Source organism: Scylla paramamosain, chromosome 9, assembly GCF_035594125.1.
Source record: "Scylla paramamosain isolate STU-SP2022 chromosome 9, ASM3559412v1, whole genome shotgun sequence".
NCBI lineage: Eukaryota > Metazoa > Arthropoda > Malacostraca > Decapoda > Portunidae > Scylla > Scylla paramamosain.
The window spans coordinates 28,237,501-28,244,605 of NC_087159.1; the positions used below are offsets into that span (position 1 = coordinate 28,237,501).

Genomic DNA, 7,105 nt, shown 5'->3' on the forward strand with positions numbered 1-7,105 from the left:
CATCACAGGTAATTAATTCACCCCCCCGAGGGAGCAGCGAGGCCAGGTGTGCCTTGGGGGGGCCTAAGGGTCACCTGTGGGGCGCGGGGTGACGAAGAGACGGGGGATGGGGTGACGGGGAGAGGAGGGGTGGAGGAGGGGGGAGAGGGGCTAAAGAGGGGGGTGTGTTGGTAGTCATGTGCTGGTGTAAGTGTAAGCAGCGGAGGTGACAGACGCGCGCGCGCACACACACACACACGCGCACACACACACACACACACACACACACGTCTCTTTCTCTTTTTTTTTCTTTTTTTACTGTTGTTAATTTTTATATTGCTTTCCTTTGTTGTTATTTTGTCCTCTCCCATTTCGTTATTGCCGTGTGTTTTGTTGTTGTTGTTGTTGTCACCATTATTGGCTGTAGTAGTATTTGACTGGCTTCCCAAATCCCCTGGCGTTTATCTTTTTGTTTCTTTTATTTTTTATATATTTTTTTTATTATTTGTGTTGGGCCGTTCAGTTATGAGTAATCTATTGTTGTTGTTGTTGTTGTTGTTGTTGTTGTTGTTGTTGTTGTTGTTGTTGTTGTTACTACTACTGCTACTACTACTCTCTCTCTCTCTCTCTCTCTCTCTCTCTCTCTCTCTCTCTCTCTCTCTCTCTCTCTCTCTCTCTCTCTCTCTCTCTCTCTCTCTCTCTCTCTCTCTCAGGCAATTTTTTTAAGTGAGCCAGACAGACAGACAGACAGGCAGACAGACAGACAGACAGACAGACACTCACCTGGCCTGAAGGTTAATGGCGCACCTGAGCTGTCTTGAATATTGAGTCATGTGTTATTAATTTGATTTTTTTACCTTGATTATTCCCTTTCGAAAGATTGTTATCAGCTCCCTTATCCCCCCCCTCTCTCTCTCTCTCTCTCTCTCTCTCTCTCTCTCTCTCTCTCTCTCTCTCTCTCTCTCTCTCTCTCTCTCTCTCTCTCTCTCTCTCTCATTATCATCATCTCCCATTTACTTTTACTCTCCCTCTTCTCTGTCTTTCTTCTTTTTCATCATCTCCCACTTTCCTATACTTTTCTTCTCTCTCCCTCTCCCCCTTCTCTCTGTCTTTCTCCTTTTCTGCTAACCTTTCATTTTCATCATCATTCTCCTCCTCTCACCTTAGGCTCAACCTTCTTCCCCCTCTCTCTCTCTCTTCTCTCCTACACTCTCCCTTCCCTCCCCCTCTCACCCTCTTTCTCTCTCCCTCTCCCTCTCTCTTTCTCTCTCCTCTCAATAAGTATAAAGTGATAATCGAGAATTTTTCACTCATAATCAACGTGACAAGTTTTTTCCACACGGCTGAGTAAACTTTATGCCCCCTGACAGCTTCCCTGGGGCCTGCTATGGGGGGGTAGGGGAGATGGCAGGGGGATTGAGGGTGTGTGGGGGGTAAGGTTATCTGTGAGGGATGGATGGTTGGATGGATGGAGGCTGATGAAAAGATTAAAGTACATTATATTATTAGCCTTTCTTCTCAGACTCACTCCCCCACCTGGCGTCACTACCACCACCACCACCCACCACCACCACCACCACCACCACCACCATTGCCACCTGCGCTTTTTTATTTATTTTTTTTATTTTGACTCGTCCTCTTTTCTTCCCTCCTCCTCTTTCTTCTGTTACTTTCTTTTTTCTTCTTTTTATTTGTTGTTTGTTCATCTTTTTTTCCTGTTTTCAAACGTAGTGGTGGGAATGTTTCTTATTTTTTTTATGTATCTTGTTGTTGTTGTTGTTGTTTGTTGTTGTTGTTGTTGGTGTTGTTGTTGTTGTTGTTGTTGTTGTTGTTGTTATTAGTAGTATTATTACTGTTATTATTATTGTTGTTATTGTAGTTGTTGTTGCTGTTATTAGTATTATCATTACTATTATGATTGCTGTTGGTGTGTGTGTGTGTGTGTGTGTGTGTGTGTGTGTGTGTGTGTATGTATCGATATCTAAAAGTGTAAAGGTTCACTTCTCTTCTCTTCTCTTCACTTCACCACCACCAGCACCACCACCACCACCACCACCACCCAGACCATAGTGCTTTAGGGTAATGGAGTCCCAGCAGTAATTACAGGGCAAGTGTCAGTCACGGTTACTCCCTGGCAGTGTGTGATCCTGGTTTAATCCCCACGATCCCCGCTGACTCTCCCTGTCCAGCGAGGCTCCGGTGAGGTTGCAGCGAGGCGCCCCTTAGCGATCACAGCGTAATGGGATCTGTTTGGGAGTGGATGTAACGCGAAGGATTGCTGAGTTAGAAGAGGGGAGGTGGGTCGGATGGTAGGTGGGCGGAAGAGTGGATGGGAGGAATGGTAGGCGAGTAGGATGGTTGGAAAGGATGGATGGAAAGAAGGAAGGAGGAGTGGATGGTAGGTAAGTGGAAGGAAGAAAAGGTGAGAGGTAAGGTAAAAAAGGGAACGAGGTATGAGTGAATGGAAGGAAAGTAAGAAGGAATCAAGGAAGAAAAGTTAATTTGTTTGATTTTTGTTTGTGATAAGTGAGTGAGTGTTGGGTTAGGGTAGATTGTTAGGTTTCTTCAGGTTAATTAATTTAGTCTAGGTTAGATTAAGAGCACAAGGGAAACTACAACGAAAAGAAAAAAAACATTAGGCCTACACGTGGCAGTCGGCCCCTGTATAAAACATTAAAACTACTATCAACCTATCATACTATTCATAAATTTGTGTGTTCTCGGAAAAGCTGGACTAGGATGAAGCAGGATAAGGTCAGACTAGGTTAAGTTATGTTAGGTTTAGTTTAGTTAGGTTAGGTTAGGTTTAGTTTGTTTAATCAAGGTTTACTTATGTTACGTAGATTAACAGTTAAATACGTATAAGATATTGGAAAAAAATGTTTGGAGAGGAAAAATGTAATACTTCTAACAGTATTTTAACAAGGAATTCAAAATAATATTAAGGTTTTTCACTACGCTGCTTGATTTGAATGCGCTACACTGATCAGAGAGAGAGAGAGAGAGAGAGAGAGAGAGAGAGAGAGAGAGAGAGAGAGAGAGAGAGAGTTCGATAATGTCCCTCCTCGTCCCCTAAAGAGGCTGATCTTAAAATTGCTGGCGATCATATGAAACCGGAGATCAATTACAATAAAAAGTTCCCAAATTAATTATCTCATTCCACAAAAAAAAGTGTTTAAAGAAGAAGAAGAAGAAGAAGAAGAAGAAAAGAAGAATTATCAGACAACTATCTTCATCTGCGACATCCTCAGTTCCTCTTGGTCTCTTAGAAACTCGATATAAAACAGTTCTTGAGTCATTTTATTCATTTTCATTCGACTTATCCATCTGAAATTCACCGAACTCGTGACGTCGCTGCTTGGCGGGGAAGTTTCAAGACATCTCTCAAAATTTAGGATGATTCTTTTTCTAATTGGTACCTTCTCCGCGCCGTTGTTTATTTTTTTATTTTATTTATTTTTTTTCATATATATACAATTTGTGTGTGTGTGTGTGTGTGTGTGTGTGTGTGTGTGTGTGTGTTCATTTTCATTTCATGTCACTTTATATCTCATTCACTTTTTTTTTTTTTTTTTTACTTATTTATGTGCCTTTTTATGGTTGTTCTGCTTCGTACAGCTTATCTTTTATGGATGTGCTGCGTGATGAATGTATTACTGGTATCTGTCTATATCAGTGTGTTTGTATATCAATGTAATTTTGCGCCATACATTGAACAAATGGAGAAGAATCTAATCGGCTGAGGAATTGTTTATTTTATAGAACTTACAAATCACTGGTCAATAAATCATGTCTTTTCTATCTATCTATCTATCTATCTCTATCCGTCTATCTTTCTGTGTGTGTGTGTGTGTGTGTGTGTGTGCGCGGTACCAGGATGATCCCAACACTGTACCATTTCCTTTCCTGTTACTTTCCCCGCTCCTCTAATCAGTCAGTGTCGTTTGTGTTTCTTTTAATCTGCGTCAATAATCATCCTTCTCTGTCGCGCTTACTCTCTCTGCTTCGTATAATAAATAAAGTTTATTAACCTTTTTTCCACTGTCCGTCCTTCTCTCCTTGCTGCTTCTCCTCCTCCTCCTCCTCCTCCTCCTCCTCCTACATCTCTTTTTCGCTTCTCAGGATAAAGGAAAATTTATGATCTTTCCCTCCCTACATCGCGTTTTTTTTTTCTTTTTACTTTTTTCCTCGAGATTAATGTCCCTTGGTTCATATCATATCAGTCAGTAACTACTACTACTACTACTACTACTACTACTATTACATGGCATTTGATTTTAAGAGATTCAGTAATTTTGCTGCTTCTTTCTTGTTTTTATTTTCTCCTTCTCTCATTGTATCCCTTATTTCGTCCGGTTATTCACATCTTCTTCCCTTCTTCTTCACTTCTGCATGACGTGAACATTCCGTGATTACCGTCCCTAACTTTCCATTCCGTGCATCCAATTTCATGTTCCTTTTCCATTTTCCCTCTTTCTCTCTCTGCCTGCCTCTGTCTGTGTCTCTGTCTCAACTTTCCCAGGCGGGCGATGGTCTTCCCCTTCACATATATCTCTCCCCAAATGCAGCATCATTCCGCCTGATAAAGCCAGGACCTGCATCTCTCCTTCTCTAACTGCACCGAGGACCCTCCATCCATTATGCTTCCCTCTTATATTTCACGGGCCGCCCACTCCCCACCAAACCATCTATTAAGTCTCAATACAATCCTGCTCTAACGACCATTAGCGCGGCCTCACCGGGACCATTGGGCCATCAACTGCAGATGATCAGATGCATTGCAACGCGGTAACAATAACAAGGGTTGAGCTGCATTGCGAGTGACACCTCCAGGTTGACGTCTTTTCCCGCTCTATTCAACGCTAAACCCCGCGAACTGAGTCTTCCCGCTCTCTCACATACCCGTTTTTTGTTTCTATAGGATGGATAGTGGCGTACCTCAAGGCTGCGTGAGTGACGAGGCCTACTTTGTTTTGGTCTTAGCGGTAAATATAGTTTTTGTATTTAGCTTCGTGGTACCTGATTCCTCTGTGGTCAGCCGCATGGAAACACTAATGCCTCCTCCCATTCCAGCCCCCGAGCAGGAAAGGGAGGGACGGGACGGGAGGGAAAGGGTGCAGGGAGGGATCTCTGTGAGGGATAAAGGAACATCGGGGAGCAAGGAGGGGAAGCAGAGTACACGGGAGAGAAGTAGAGAAAGGAAGGGAGGGAAGAGGAAGAGTTGATGGTGTGTGTGTGTGTGTGTGTGTGTGTGTGTGTGTGTGTGTGTGTGTGTGTGTGTGTGTGTGTGTGTGTGGAAGGGGGAAAGAGAGAAGAGAGAGAAATGAGGCAGGAAGGGTAGCTGTGTGTGTAGAAAGAGAGGAAGAGGAGGAGGAGGAGGAGAAGAAGAAGAGTTATGAGTAGAGGGTGAACAAGAATACCTAAGGCAGAAGTAGTGTAGAGATTGTGTGACTTTGTTAATTATCTCATTCTCACTCACTCACATTCGTTCACTCACTCATTCGCTCACTCACGCATACTCTCTTTCCCTCCCATCATCAGTCTGTTAGTTAGTCAGTCAGTCAGTCAGTCAGTTAAATTTACTCACTCACTCACTCACTCACTCACTCACTCATTCAGACACACTTACCCAATTAAAATGTATTAAAGGTAGCATCATATATTAATTCCTGCAGAGAGAGAGAGAGAGAGAGAGAGAGAGAGAGAGAGAGAGAGAGAGAGAGAGAGAAATCCGTGACCACCATGACCTCGACGCACCTGCCCTAGTCTCCGCCGCGGGCCAGCAGGTGGAGGAGGAAGAGAAGGAACAGGAGGAGGAGGAGGAGGAGGAGCGGGAGGGGTCGTGAATAGTGGCTGGGGAGGGGGGGGGGCACGTTGTAAAATAAACGCGTCGGGATTTATGCGTCAGTGGAGAGTGTGAGGCGCTTATGGCAGTAAATCACCCTGTTTGGCCTCGTTAACCTCACACTTTAGGGGCAACCACCTGTTTCCTCAGCGATACCTGCCTAATTACCTTGTATCACCGCCCCGCCGCGCCGCATTACCGCTGACCGCCGCCCGATAAATCCCGCTAACTACGGGCCGCGCGGCTGACTTACGGCGCTTGGAACTTTATCGGAGGGAGCGAGAGCAGAGCGGCGGGGCGCGAACCCTCGTAATAACAGCCGCGTCACCGCTGAGCCACCGCGGCCACTCACGCCACGCCATCAAGATTTAATAACTAGCCACACCCGAGAGGCGTAATGGCCGCTTCAGTGAGAAATAGAAAAAGAGAAGGAAAGAGCGGTGCTGCTTTGTGCTGGTGAGGCGAGGAAAGTGTGGTGAGCTGCAGTGAGAAGTGATCGCGTGGGTGCTGTGGGGGTGAGGCTGTGAGGGGTTGAGGGGTGTGTGAGGCGGGGGTGTTGTCTCCCGTGTAGGATTCACTGTTTCTCCTCCTCCTCTTTCTCCACCACCTCTTTTTTTCCCAAGCCTATGTATATTAGGGTCGGGTGTTCTTCAATGTATGTAATCTGCTGAATTATAACTCTCTCTCTCTCTCTCTCTCTCTCTCTCTCTCTCTCTCTCTCTCTCTCTCTCTCTCTCTCTCGCTCTCTTTCAGTACAAACCCTTACACTGCTCAAAACTCCACAGCTCCCCGTCTTTTCCAAGCCTCCGTGGCACAATCGGTTAGCGCGTTCGGCTGTTAACCGAAAGGTTGGTGGTTCGAGCCCACCCGGGGGCGAGTCTTTTACTGAACCTGTGCCCTGCCTTACTGCCTTTTACTGGCCCTGCCTGGCCTTGCTGAGCCTACACGTAGCCTGCCCCCCCCCCCCCGCCTCCTCCCCTGCTCTGTCGTGGATCAGGCGGTATTGTTTTAATTTGTTATCTGACCCTCTTGGCTTGACTGGACTTACACCTACTTCTTCATACATTAGTAGTTTTTTACTTACACACACACACACACACACACACACACACACGTACAGACGCATCTCGTATAATTTTTTTTTTCATTTCGTATCAGTTTTTTTTTATCTAAATTCATTGTTATCAGTGTTTTTCCTCTCTCTCTCTCTCTCTCTCTCTCTCTCTCTCTCTCTCTCTCTCTCTCTCTCTCTCTCTCTCTCTCTCTCTCTCTCTCTCTCTC

General features: G+C 45.0%; 1 non-coding gene across 1 annotated transcript; it reads left to right on the plus strand.

Moving 5' to 3' along the window:
* Positions 1–6,626: 6,626 nt before the first annotated feature.
* Trnan-guu (transfer RNA asparagine (anticodon GUU)) lies at positions 6,627–6,700 on the plus strand. Its single transcript has one exon. It is a non-coding gene; the product is annotated as a tRNA-Asn (tRNA).
* The last annotated feature ends 405 nt before the right edge of the window (positions 6,701–7,105 follow it).